This window comes from Theropithecus gelada, chromosome 13, assembly GCF_003255815.1.
Source record: "Theropithecus gelada isolate Dixy chromosome 13, Tgel_1.0, whole genome shotgun sequence".
In the NCBI taxonomy this organism is placed as follows: Eukaryota; Metazoa; Chordata; class Mammalia; order Primates; family Cercopithecidae; genus Theropithecus; species Theropithecus gelada.
In genome coordinates, this window is record NC_037681.1 from 77,963,310 (window position 1) to 77,977,694 (window position 14,385).

The following is a 14,385-nucleotide window of genomic DNA, read 5'->3' on the forward strand; positions in this document are numbered from 1 at the left end:
GCTGTGCAGAAGCTCTTTAGTTTAATTAGATCCCATTTGTCAATTTTGGCTTTTGCTGCCATTGCTTTTGGTGTTTTAGACATGAAGTCTTTGCCCATGCCTATGTCCTGAATGGTACTACCTAGGTTTTCTTCTAGGGTTTTTATGGTATTAGGTCTAACATTTAAGTCTCTAATCCATCTTGAATTGATTTTCGTATAAGGAGTAAGGAAAGGATCCAGTTTCAGCTTTCTACTTATGGCTAGCCAATTTTCCCAGCACCATTTATTAATTAGGGAACAATTTTTTTTATATATTTGAACTTTGCAATGTTTTTTTGTATCTTAATTTTTCAAGAGAAAGTCACTGAATTTATAAATTAGCATAAGGACATGTGCAATTGAATATGCTTTTCCATTTTCAATGACTTTTTTGGCGAGTGCATTAAAATACATGGTCTGTGATAGCCCAGGAGCTGCTCAAGAGAGTTAATGAATCCACGAATTTCTGAAAGGTCATAGGTTGTATTGCTATTCCTTTGACAATCTTTTCTTTCTTACTTTAAATCTGCTCCATAAAAGTCATTATTAGTAGATGCTTAGTCAATAGATTCATTTAAACAAATTAGGGTACTCAGATCCAAATTATTTACCATTGTAACTGAAGTCATTTTATCATTAAGATTATTTGATAAAGTTCATTTCATGTAAAGGATAATAATCCCAATAAGAAAACATGTCCAGGAGAGTACAGTTGAAACAACTGTATAGTTGACTTGTTTCAACTGTACTCTAACTGGATCTAATCCTTTTTGTGTTTTGCCTAATACAACCCAAAGGTATTAATTTGATTATACTTCTTTTTAGTTAGATTGACTGCTCGATTGTGTTATCTACAGTTTTAAAGACTCATGCACCATAGAATACTCAAGTATCAGTTGCCAAGGGAGGTGCTGTAATGTTAATGTCATACTTTACGTACTTGCTCTATGACATCATAGTATGCTGGACCCATTTTCTTCTTTGTAAACTAAAATATCAACTGTGGTTATTTTTGGGTAGGGGAAGTATGAAGATTCAATTTCTTGTTTTTATTTTTCAATGCAAACATACTACTGTTGTTTGTGCATATGTGTGTGAGTGTGTGCATGTGTGCACAGTATGCCAGTTGGGTAAGAACTTTGTCTCTTTAACTCTCCTGATCCTATAGGGCGAGCTGGCATTACCTTACAAGTCAAGGAACTGGAATCCATGTATCTAAAAAACTACTGTTTTATAAAGCAGGTGTTTTTAGTCCTCAGAAACCTTTCCTAAAAAACTGTTCAAAATGGCATAACAGTTTTGAAAATAAATCTAAAGAGTATTAATTTGTGCTCCATCTTTGAGGACTGTATTAAGGAGTTTATTTCTGGGTGTTGAAAGCAATCTGTCCCTGCATGGCTTCTATTAACAAAGTGCTGTTTAAGAGTATTCCTAAGACACTAAGGTAACACAAATTTCCAAAAAGAATATGGATTAATTTTGCATATTTTATTAATCGTATTCTTTGGTGGGAAAACAAATCTTCATAGTTTAAAAATATATTCAGTCAACAAAGCCATTCAGAGGAATAAAATGACCATTAAGTAGTGAAAAAATGTGTAAGGTGTGTGACTCATAGTTTCCTAGATAAATTCCACAGATCCTTATGATTTTATTCCTGCAAAAGTCTGAAAGTTAGCATGAGGCTTAGCCACAGACAGAAACATCATTTCAATGACCTAAACCAGCTTTTAGCCAAATAAATAAATTTCAATAAATATTTTACATGTGAATGGAAAATTATCTACACACACCGGAGCTTGTCACCAATAAAAGAGTTATTGCTGTCACAGTGGATCACTCTCAAAAGGGTAGTTATTGTATGTTGGATCAATTCAGAACTTTGAAAAACCTATCTTAAAATGTATAAAAACAGCCTGTTTATACTGTCATTTTCCTAAACTGGTATGTCTTCCTAAATATCTGCAGTGTGGAAACAGAAAAATAATATCTATTTGATTATTTAGAACTTACATGTAAAGAGTCTTTTCCATATTGATGTCCTTTTGCCAAATTAAAGGCAGAATTCAGAAAATATATATATTATTTGTTTATATTGTGAAATTGTGCATATATATATGCACTGTCTTCTCATGATAAATATGGAAATTAATTAAATGTATTTAAAGATATGAAATCCTAGAAAATGTGCTTCAGGAACTTTGAAGATGAAGATTTTTCATGATTGAGTGCATTCATTCCTAGGGAAAAGAATTTATACATGTAATCAGGAAGAAAATAAGAATATATACAAATTATACACACTAAATAGTGCTTTTTAGAGGAAGGAAGAACAATAAATATTTGATAAAAATGCAAATATAAAGCCAGGCAAGGTGTAATTTCAAAATAATTTTTATACTATGTAGTTCACCTCAAGAATTAGCCTTTTAGCAACCCATCCTCACATTAGGAATGGGGGTACCTGTGGAGGAATTTTAGAAGTGGGGAGAAATGAAATAGATTAAAAGGAATTATTTATTTATGAAAAGTGAGTTACTTTCTGCATTCTCCCCCTCCAAAATAATCTTGTGGGTTAGATTTCTGCTGTTTTACTGCAGAAGGGAATGCCTGATAATTTTCATTGTGTATTAAGTACAATGTTGCAATGAGTGCTACATTATTTAACTAATTACTCCTGACACAAACAAGTTTTGAATGCTATATGTTTTTATTTTAATAGTGCTTTTGAATTGAAAATAGCGATCTTTATTTAGCTCAGACTCAATGGGTGATGGGAGAGATCATGAATTGTATTTTAAGGCAATGCTGCAATGACCACGTGTAATGTCTGAGATATGGTGGGTGAGTTTCCTTTATTTTTGGTTTTGTTTCAATACTATTAAACCATTAAATTATAATGATGAGTGTGCTAGATGCAAGTTAAATGTTCACACGTGATTAAGTTCCATGTCAAACTATGTCAAATACCTGGTCCGGTAGAAAATGTCAAATATTTCCATTTTTAATGAATTTAAAGCCTGAATTTTAAGCTGATATTCTCTTGCCCACTCTCACATTCCAAGCCTTATACATGTTTGCTTTAGAACTGCTTTGGGTAAAAGTGCAAACTTAGCTTCTTCAGACTCTGCCGTTTCATTTATAGACCTTACTTTCTCCTCCCTATACATTGTTGGCTCACTCGCTCTTTCTCTGCCTTTATCTGTCTCCCGCCGTGTCTCTCTCTTTTCCTCTCTCTCTCTCTCCCTACCCCTTCTACATGTCATCTTTTTGTTCTTGAATACAGATGTTAATACACATTTGCTAAAGAGTATTATCATTACTTTGTAATATCTTAAAAAACTATTTCATGGAAAATTTTAAAGTAATACAAGAAAACACATATCTAAAATATATCTGAAGATGTATTTCTCTAATGGTAAAGCTGAGATTTAAGAAAACATTTGGTTAACAACTTCATAATAGAAAAAATAAATCTTTAATAGAGAAAACATAATATTTAAAATTCTAGTTCATAAATTATTTAAAATTAAACATTGGTATATCATGTTGAGATTAGGATTATTATTACAGTTGGTTTTTAATGAATTCCTTGGATGGAAAAGTATTAACTAACTAGTACAGAGAACAGAGAAGGTGAATAAATGTTTTTGTTTAATGATGGTGTAATCTCAAATTTTTTGAGGTAATTGAAAATTGAGTCATCTTCACAAGTATTTAAACATAGCCTGAGTTAATGTTAAGCTAAGTATATATGTATTTGATTAAGATGATTTTGTAAGATAGCCGAGTTCTGAATAATACTCTTTAAGACCTACCTAGTCAACTGCAGTACTTTTCAAAAATTCTCTACATAAGAAAATTTAATGAACATTATTAAAATGCAAATAAACTATGCTGGTCAAGAGATCGAGACCATCTTGGCCAACATGGTGAAACCCCGTCTCCACTAAAAATACAAAAATTAGCTGGGTATGATGGTGCGCGCCTGTAGTCCCAACTACTTGGGAGGCTGAGGCAGGAGAATGGCTTGAACCAGGAGGTGGAGATTGCAGTGAGCCAAGATTGTGCCACTGCACTCCAGCCTGGTGACAGAGTGAGACTCCGTTTAAAATAATAATGACAATAATAATAATAATAATAATAATAATAATAAAATAAGCTATGCTAATCACCCAGTGTAAAACAAATGCTCAATAATTAAAGTTTAGTTATTTTAAAATACTGTAGAAAAAACACTATAGCTTCTGTAGTCAAGATTTTTTAAAAAGCTATCATCATTGAAAGAGTGCAGCTATTACAGGGAAAATATGAGGAATTAAAAATTATTTAACTTTTAAAAAATGTTTATATTTATTTATTTCTAATATCTGGTCACTTTCCATGTGTAATAAAATGTTTTAAAAATTAAAATAATGTTTTTAACTTTTTTTTTGGTCCCCCAGGCTGGAGTGCAATGGCACACGATCTTGGCTCATGGCAGCCTCTGCCTCCCGGGTTCAAGTGATTCTCCTGCCTCAGCCTCTCCTGAGTAGCTGGGATTACAGGTGCCTGCCATCACACTCGGCTAATTTTTGTATTTTTAATAGAGACGGGGTTTTACCATGTTGGCCAGGCTGGTCTTGAATTCCTGACTCCAGGTGATCTGCCTGCCTCCCAAAGTACTGGGATTACAGGTGTGAGCTACTGCACCCAGCCTTAAATTCTTATGCAAACTTGATATTTTTAAAATTTGTATAATCATTTGTTTTCTTGGTCAATGTATTTTCATTTAGAGAATATATATAAATGGAACATTAATATATCACTAATTACATTACTAATGAACAAAATAATTTTATTGCCTTTTATTTTTAAATAGAAATTCATCCCAGTTACGTAGGGCTTACCTGTAGCCCCAGCTACTCAGAAGGCTGAAGATCACTTGAGCCCAGGAATTTGAATCAAACCTGGGCAATATATAGCAAGACCTCATCTCTACAAAACACTAAAAATTAAAAAATTAAATATTAATCCTCATGATATTTCTATGTACATTATTTTAAAACAACATCGGTGTTATGTGGGTTATTTAATAAGATTTCATTGGTGGTAATAATTATTAAACCTTACTATAAAAATCAATAACAAACACAATGTATATCAAAACTAAAACAAGTATAATCCTCACATCTTCTCAGTACAGTAAGGAGACAAAGACATGAGAGTTAAAATAATGGATCATGATGTACCTAGCACTTCTCAGTGTTCGTTATTTCTCTCAGATCTGTAAAATCCAGAAATTTTGAGATGCTGAAGTTACTAATAATTTTAACTTCGAATTCTTTTACCTTCCATGCCAAATTATGGAGTCAAGATAACAACAGCAATGAGCATGGCTAACGATTATTGAGTGCTTATCATGTAATATTACTTATTTAAGTAATTCACATGACTTAATTGATTTAATCCCCCAAATACTCCTATTCTTAGATATTATTATTTTATGGATTAGAAAACTTAAGGTACAAAATTATTTAAAATAAATTTTTGTGTACACTCGACGCATAGTAATTGTACATACTTATGGGGTAAATATGATGTTTCAATGCATGTGTACATAGCATAACAATCAGGATAATTACTGTATCCATACATCTCAGTCCATTTGTGTTTCTATAAAGGAATATCTGAGGCTTGGTAATTTATAAGGAAGAAAGGCTTGACTTCCAAGTCTGATGTCTGGAAGTGTTAAGATTGGACATCTGCATCTGGCAAGGGCCACAGGCTGCTTTCTCTCTTGGTGGAAGGGGATGGAGAGCTAGAGCCACCCTGTGCAGAGATCCAATGGCAAGAAAGAAAGAAAGGGTGGTGGAGGAGGTGTCAACCTCATTTTAACTGTCTTACTAACAGAGCAAGAACTCATTACTTTTACGAAAGCACCAAGCCATTCTTGAGGCACTCACCCCCATACCTCCGAATATCTCTCATTAGGTTACACCTTCAACGTTGGGGATCAAATTTCAACATGAGGTCTGGAGGGGTCAGAAAATAGCACCATCATTTTAAACATTTATTATTTATCTGTGATGACAGCATTCAAAATGTTCTCTTCTGGCTACCTTGAGAGGGATTTGTCAAAGTGCTTGCCTGGGAAATTATGATTTACAGAAGTCCTGCCAGAGACACTGTTTTAGGCAGAGTTAAAATTGAATTTCAAAATTACTAGTCATATGGAGTAGAAATCAACAAACTATGGCCTGTTGGTTAAATCTGGTCTGCTGCCTGTGTTTGTACAATCCACGAATTAAAAATTGTTGAAAAATAAAGGGAAATATCGTATGCCATGTAAAAATTTTAAGGAATTAATATTTCACTGTGTATAAATAGACTATTCCTTTATCTCTCACCTATGGCTTCTTTCACACTGGAGTTGACTAATTGTCAGCTACCAAACTACTACTCAACTGGAGTTGAGTAGTTGCACCAGAAAATATAATACCCACAAAGTTAATATATTTACCATAGTTGTTCCCAGAAAAATGTTTGGTTACCCCAGCACAGAGAATGCATTAGCAAAGATAATTTGGAATATATCAAAAATGTCTGGACCAGGTGGCTCTTAACAATAACCTGAGATAATTAATTGCAAAACAAATGTGACAAATAGCAATGCTATACATGGAGAAGTTAAACTCATAGAGAAAGACAGGATTCCTATGATGAGTTGAGAAATGAATGAGGAGATGTTACACATGGAGTGATGACTACATGTATTGTCCTTTTCCTCTTTTCCAAACCTCCAAAATTTATGAGAGCATAAATCCACACAGAGAAAAAGAATGAGAGAAGACAAGAGCAGATAAGAATCAACAAAATTTTTGTAAATGGAAAGTGGATGCATAAGTTTTAACTCCATAAAGCAGATCTATCACTCTGTTGCCAAAATCCTCTTTTGATAACTCAACTTCCAGAATTTATCTGGACAAACTGAACAGCCCTGGATGAGACCTATAGCTATTGACATCATTATTTACTAATGAATCACCCAGTGCCCATTCAATCACCCGATAATGAAGCACATAGGTCAATAATCTTTGGATGGATGTTCTCCTCAGTCTGTCTGGGGTCTCATCCAGGTTGATTTTCTTCTTCCATCTCCACCACTTAAATGTTTCTCTGCCCACTTTTGTGCTCCAATGCTGCACACGAGGCTCCCTCTTTGTGTGAATGCATTTCTGACTCTGATCAGGCTCTGACATCAAATTCTGACCTGTTAAACTTGTTCTGAAGGAACTCCACGTGCTACGTCCATGAAAAATCTGAGAAGGCACAAGCAAGGTGACCATATTTTAGCATGATTATTGTTATCACATAACTTCACCTCTTCTGCCCTCACTGAGAATTTCCTAAGTAATGTTACCTTAAAAGAAAAACATTATGAGTCTGACTTACTGATAAGGCTGCACAGTATGACAGCATCAGCTGAGAGTGAATTTTTAGAATTAAGATTTTAATGTCCTGAAAAATAATGGGGAGGAGTCCTCCCTGTGGGCCTAACTCAAGTAGTAAGTCTCATTTTAATGGAAAGCAATATAGCTTGAGTTAAGGACCTGTACTCATTAATGAACAGTGACAAAATTATTGGCTACATTGATGGAGAACAGGATGGGGACTTGGAAGCAATGTAAACAGAAATTTGGGAAAAGGTTTCCTGAAGGGATGAGTATGGGCCCGGAGAATAGGAATATATGTATCCCTTGTGAATAGTCATAAAAGGGCCTCATTTCAGATGATATTCCCTATAATCAAGAGGACATGGTGGTTTTCCCTTTATGATCTATAACCTTTAGTATCTTTACTGTCTACACCTCTACTTGATTAATGAACACATGAATGCAATGACAATGATGGCATCTATTTGATTGCATCTATTTGATTCTTCTCTCTTTTCTTCTTTGTTAGTCTTGCTAGTGGGTCTGTCAATTTTGTTGATCTATTCATAAAACCAGCTCCTGGATTCATTGATTTTCTGAAGGGTTTTTTGTGTCTCTATCTCCTTCAATTCTGCTCTGATCTTAGTTATTTCTTGCCTTTTGCTAGCTTTTGAATGTGTTTGCTCTTGCTTCTCTGATTCTTTTAATTGTGATGTGCACACTGCTTTAAATGTGTCCCAGAGATTCTGGTATGTTGTATCTTTGTTCTCATTGATTTGAAAGAACATCTTTATTTCTGCCTTCATTTTGTTATGTACCCGGTAGTCATTCACGAGCAAGTTGTTCAGTTTCCATGTAGTTGAGCGGTTTTGAGTTTCTTTTTATCATTATTATTATTATTATACTTTAAGTTCTAGGGTACATGTGCACAACGTGCAGGTTTGTTATATATGTATACATGTGCCATGTTGGTGTGCTGCAACCATTAACTCATCATTTACATTAGGTATATCTCCCAGTGCGATCCCTTCCCTCTGCCCCCTCCCGACAATAGGCCCCAGCGTGTGATATTCCCCTTCCTGTGTCCAAGTGATCTCATTGTTCAATTCCCACCTATGAGTGAGAACATGCGGTGTTTGGTTTTCTGTTCTTGCGATAGTTTGCTGAGAATGATGGTTTCCAGCTGCATCCATGTCCCTACAAAAGACACGAACTCATTCTTTCTTATGGCATCATAGTATTCCATGGTGTATATGGGCCACATTTTCTTAATCCAGTCTGTCACTGATGGACATTTGGGTTGATTTCAAGTCTTTGCTATTGTGAATAGTGCCGCAATAAACATACATGTGCATGTGTCTTTATAGCAGCATGATTTATAATCCTTTGGGTATATACCCAGTAATGGGATGGCTGGGTCAAATGGTATTTCTAGTTCTAGATCCTTGAGGAATCGCCACACTGTTTTCCACAATGGTTGAACTAGTTTACAATCCCACCAACAGTGTAAAAGTGTTCCTATTTCTCCACATCCTCTCCAGCACCTGTTGTTTCCTGACTTTTTAATGATTGCCATTCTAACCGGTGTGAGATGGTATCTCATTGTGGTTTTGATTTGCATTTCTCTGATGGCCAGAGATGATGAGCATATTTTCATGTGTCTTTTGGCTGTATGAATGTCTTCTTTTGAGAAGTGTCTGTTCATATCCTTTGCCCACTTTTTGATGGGGTTGTTTTTTTTTTTCTTGTAAATTTGCTTGAGTTCTTTGTAGGTTCTGGATATTAGTCATTTGTCAGATGAGTAGATTGCAAAAATTTTCTCCCATTCTGAAGGTTGCCTGTTCACTCTGATGGTAGTTTCTTTTGCTGTGCAGAAGCTCTTTAGTTTAATTAGATCCCATTTGTCAATTTTGGCTTTTGTTGCTGTTGCTTTTGGTGTTTCAGAGATGAAGTCCTTGCCCATGCCTATGACCTGAATGGTATTACCTAGGTTTTCTTCTAGGGTTTTTATGGTTTTCGGCCTAACATTTAAGTCGTTAATCCATCTTGAATTGATTTTTGTATAAGGAGTAAGGAAAGGATCCAGTTTCAGCTTTCTACTTATGGCTAGCCAATTTTCCCAGTACCATTTAATAAATAGGGAATCCCTTCCCCATTTCTTGTTTTTCTTCAAATTTGTCAAATATCAGGTGGCTGTAGATATGTGGTAGTATTTCTGAGGACTCTGTTCTGTTCCATTGGTCTATATGTCTGTTTTGGTAACAGTAGCATGCTGTTTTGGTTACTGTAGTCTTGTAGTATAGTTTGAAGTCAGGTAGCGTGATGCCTCCAGCTTTGTTCTATTGGCTTAGGATTGTCTTGGCAATGAGGGGTCTTTTTTGGTTCCATATGAACTTTAGATCAGTTTTTCCAATTCTGTGAAGAAAGTCATTGGTAGCTTAATGGGGATGGCATTGAATCTATAAATTACCTTGGGCAGTATGGCCATTTTCATGATAATTATTCTTCCTATCCATGAGCATGATATGTTCTTCTATTTGTTTGTGTCCTCTTTCATTTCACTGAGCAGTGGTTTGTAGCTCTCTTTGAAGAGTTCCTTTACATCCCCTTTTCAGTTGGATTCCTAGGTGTTTTATTCTCTTTGAAGCAATTGTGAATGGGAGTTCATTCATGATTTGGCACTCTGTTTGTCTGTTACTGGTGTATAAGAATGCTTGTGATTTTTGCACATTGATTTTGTATCCTAAGACTTTGCTGAAGTTGCTTATCAGCTTAAGGAGATTTTGGGCTGAGACGTTGTGGTATTCTAAATATACAATCATGTCATCTGCCAACCGGGACAATTTGACTTCTTTTCCTAATTGAATACCTTTTATTTCTTTCTCTTGCCTGATTACCCTAGCCAGAACTTCCAACACTATGTTGAATAGGAGTGGTGAGAGAGGGCATCCCTGTCTTGTGCCAGTTTTCAAAGGGAATGCTTCCAGTTTTTGCCCATTCAGTATTATATTGGTTTTGGGTTTGTCATAAATAGATATTTTTGAGATACATTCCATCAATACCGAATTTATTGAGAGTTTTTAGCATGAAGGGCTGTTGAATTTTGTCAAAGACCTTTTCAGAATCTATTGAGATAATCATGTGATTTTTGTCTTTGGTTCTGTTTATATGCTGGATTACATTTATTGATTTGCATATGTTGAACCAGCCTTGCATCCCAGGGATGAAGCCCACTTGATCATGGTGGGTAAGCTTTTTGATGTGCTGCTGGATTCAGTTTACCAGTATTTTATTGAGGATTTTTGCATCGATGTTCATCAGGGATATTGGTCTAAAATTCTCTTTTTTTGTTGTGTCTCTGCCAGGCTTTGGTACCAGGATGATACTGATCTCATAAAATGAGTTAGGGAGGATTTCCTCTTTTTCTATTGATTGGAATAGTTTCTGAAGGAATGGTACCCAGCTCCTTCTTGTACCTCTGATAGAATTCGACTTTGAATCCATCTGGTCCTGGACTTCTTTTTGTTGGTATGCTATTAATTGTTGCCTCAATTTCAGAGCCTGCTATTGGTCTATTCAAGGATTCAACTTCTTCCTGGTTTAGCCTTGGGAGAGTGTAAGTGTCCAGGAAGTTTCCATTTCTTCTAGATTTTCTACTTTATTTGCGTAGAGGTGTTTATAGTATTCTCTGATGGTAGTTTGTATTTCTATGGGGTCAGTGGTGATATCTCCTCTATCGTTTTTTATTGCATCTATTTGATTCTTCTCTCTTTTCTTCTTTATTAGTCTTGCTAGTGGTCTATCAATTTTGTTGATCTTTTCAAAATCCAGGTCCTGGATTCATTGATTTTTTTGAAAGGTTTTTTGTGTCTGTATCTCCTTCAGTTCTGCTCTGATCTTAGTTATTTCTTGCCTTCTGCTAGCTTTTGAATGTGTTTGCTCTTGCTTCTCTAGTTCTTTTAATTGTGATGTTAGGGTGCCAATTTTAGATCTTTCCTTCTTTCTCTTGTGGGCATTTAGTGCTATAAATTCCCCTCTACACACTGCTTTAAATGTGTCCCAGAGATTCTGGTATGTTGTATCTTTGTTCTCATTGATTTGAAAGAACATCTTTATTTCTGCCTTCATTTTGTTATGTACCTGGTAGTCATTCAGGAACAGGTTGTTCAGTTTCCATGTAGTGGAGTGGTTTTGATTGAGTTTCTTAGTCCTGAGTTCTAGTTTGATTGCACTGTGGTCTGAGAGACAGTTTGTTATAATCTCTGTTCTTGTAAATTTGCTGAGGAGTGCTTTACTTCCACCTATGTGGTCAATTTTGGAATAAGTATGATGTGGTGCTGAGAAGAATGTATATTCTGTTGATTTGGGGTGGAGAGTTCTGTAGATGTCTATTAGGTCCGCTTGGTGCAGAGTTGAGTTCAATTCCTGGATATCCTTGTTAACTTTCTGTCTCATTGATCTGTCTAATGTTGACAGTGGGGTGTTAGACTCCCATACAATAATAATGGGAGATTTTAAGTCTCTTTGTAAGTCTCTAAATACTTGCTTTATGAATCTGGGTGCTCCTGTATTGGGTGCATATACATTTAGAATAGTTAGCTCTTCCTGATGAATTGATCCCTTTACTATTATGTAATAGTCTTCTTTGTCTCTTTTGATTTTTGATGGTTTAAAGTCTGTTTTATCAGAGACTAGGATAGCAACCCCTGCTTTTTTTTGTTTTCCATTTGCTTCGTAGATCTTCCTCCATCCCTTTATTTTGAGCCTATGTGCGTCTCTGCATGTGAGATTGGTCTCCTGAATACAGCAAACTGATGGGTCTTGACTCTTTATCCAATTTGCCAGTCTGTGTCTTTTAATTGGACCATTTAGTTCATTTACATTTAAGATTAATATTATTATGTGTGAACTTGATCCTGTCATTGTGATATTAGCTAGTTATTTTGCTCATTAGTTGATGCACTTTCTTCCTAGCATCAATAGTCTTTACATTTTGACATGTTTTTGCAATGGCTGGTACCAGTTGTTACTTTCCATGTTTAGTGCTTCCTTCAGGATATCTTGTAGGGCAGGTCTAGTGTTGACAAAATCTCTAAGTATTTCCTTGTCTGTACAGGATTTTATTTCTCCTTCACTTATGAAACTTAGTTTGGCTGGATATGAAATTCTGGGTTTAAAATTCTTTTCTTTAAGAATGTTGACTATTGGCCCTCACTCTCTACTGGCTTGTAGAGTTTCTGCTGAGAGATCTGCTGTTAGTCTGATGGGCTTCCCTTTGTGGGTAACCCAACCTTTCTCTCTGGCTGCCCTTAACAGTTTTTCCTTCATTTCAACTTTGGTGAATCTGACAATTATGTGTCTTGGAGTTGCTCTTCTCGAGGAATATCTTTGTGGCATTCTCTGTATTTCCTGAATTTGAATGTTGGCCTGCCTTACTAGGTTGGGGTAGTTCTCCTGGATGATATCCTGAAGAGTGTTTTCCAACTTGGTTCCATTTTCCCCGTCACTTTCAGGCACACCAATCAGATGTAGATTTGGTCTTTTCACATAATCCCATATTTCTTGGAGGCTTTGTTCATTTCTTTTTACTCTTTTTTCTCTACATTTCTCTTCTCACTTCATTTCATTCATTCAATCTTCAGTCACTGATACTCTTTCTTCCAGTTGACTGAGTCAGTTACTGAAGCTTGTACATTTGTCACGTAGTTCTCGTGTTATGGTTTTCATCTCTATCAGTTCTTTTAAGGTCTTCTCTGCATTGATTATTCTAGTTATCCATTCATCCATTTTTTTTTCAAGGTTTTTAGTTTCTTTGCACTGGGTACATAGTTCCTCCTTTAGCTCTGAGAAGTTTGGTTGACTGAAGCCTTCTTCTCTTAACTTGTCAAAGTCATTCTCTGTCCAGCTTTGTTCCGTTGCTGGTGATGAGCTGCATTCTCTTGGAGGGGCAGATGCTCTCTGGTTTTTTGAATTTCCAGCTTTTCTGCACTGCTGTTTCCCCATCTTTGTGGTTTTATCTGCCTTTGGTCTTTGATGATGGTGATGTACTGATGGGGTTTTGGTGTGGGTGTCCTTTCTGTTTGTTAGTTTACCTTCTAACAGTCAGGACCCTCAGCTGCAGGTCTGTTTGAGTGTGCTTGAGGTCAACTCCAGACCCTGTTTGCCTGGGTGTCAGCATTGGAGGCTGCAGAAGATAGAATATTGCCGAACAGTGAGTGTTGCTGTCTGATTCTTGCTCTGGAAGCTTCCTCTCAGAGGTGTACCCTGCCATGTGAAGTGTGAGGTGTCGGTCTGCACCTATTGGGGGATGTCTCCCAGTTAGGCTGCTCAGGGGTCAGGGACCCACTTGAGCAGGCAGTCTGTCCATTCTCAGATCTCAACCTCCATGCTGGGAGAACCACTGCTCTCTTCAAAGCTGTCAGACAGGGACATTTACATCTGCAGAGGTTTCTACTGCTTTTTGTTTAGCTATGCCCTGTTCCTAGAGGTGGAGTCTACAGAGACAGGCAGGCCTCCTTGAGCTGCGGTGGGCTCCACCCAATTTGAGATTCCCGGTAGCCCTCTTTACCTACTTAAGCCTCAGCAATGGCGGGCTCCCCTCTCCCAGCCTTGCTGCTGCCTTGCAGTTAGATCTCAGACTGCTGTGCTAGCAATGAGGGAGGCTCCGTGGGTGTGGGACCCTCCAGGCCAGGTGTGGAATATAATCTCCTGGTGTGCTGTTTGCTAAGACCCTTGGTAAAGCACAGTATTAGGGAGTTACCCGATTTTCCAGGTGTTGTGTGTCTCAGTTTTCCTTGGCTAGGAATAGAAATTCCCTTCTCCGGAGCAAGATGGCCGAATAGGAGCAGCTCCAGTCTTCAACTCCCAGCACCAGCGACACAGAAGACCGGTGATTTCGGCATTTTCAACTGAGGTACTGGGTTCATCTCACTGGGGAGTGCCGGACGATC